The sequence below is a fragment of the Orycteropus afer genome, unplaced genomic scaffold (assembly GCF_000298275.1).
Source record: "Orycteropus afer afer isolate SDZICR_OR568_19922 unplaced genomic scaffold, OryAfe1.0 scaffold00430, whole genome shotgun sequence".
Classification (NCBI taxonomy): Eukaryota; Metazoa; Chordata; class Mammalia; order Tubulidentata; family Orycteropodidae; genus Orycteropus; species Orycteropus afer.
The window spans coordinates 1,211,438-1,212,211 of record NW_006922017.1 but is presented as its reverse complement, the minus strand read 5'-3'; positions in this window follow the sequence as shown (position 1 = coordinate 1,212,211).

The window sequence follows — 774 nt, the reverse complement described above, 5'->3', positions numbered from 1 at the left end:
GAGAGGACTTGAAGGCACCTAACAACAATAACAACACCCATCAAAACCAGTTCTGAAAAGCTGTCTGCATTCTTTCCTTGCCCTAATACTTCCCCACCTTTAGAGAAGATAACATGAAAATACACAGGTACACCAAAAAAACAAACACAGAAACCAAGCAGGTGGTCATGCCCCTGCACTCCATGTATGTGGGGAAAAAAAATTCCAGATATTATATATCATATATATATATCTCAAGATGGACTGCAGTGGCTGCAACGATGGGCTCAGGTATAGGAAAGATTGTGAGGATTGCACAAAACCAGGCAGTGTTTCATTTTGTTGAATATAAGGTCTCTGTGAGTCAGAGACAAATCTACAGCACCTAACAACAACAACATATATGTGCTAAATTAAATCTATATTCTGACCAATATATCAATGGATTGAGTTGAATGTGCCCAAAAAGCAACAAGATACCTTTCAACCTTTAACAAGAATGGGGGTTTAGCGTCAACATAATTATATTCAGTTTTAAGTAAAGCCATGTTTGCTCCCCAAAGAGTTGAGGACTACTGCTCAAATTATATCTGCTGTATTAATGTGACCCAGTGCTGTGAAGGCTTTCTTCTAAATCTAGTCAGTTGTCTGTCTCATTCACCCACTACTATTTTAGATTTGGTTTCCTGATGTTCTTGCCTTTAATCCTACAAATGCCAGGAGAGGCAGTTTATCCATTTAAGAAGTAATGGGTACAATCGTTTAGAATATTTTCATTTAAAAAGTAACAGACAC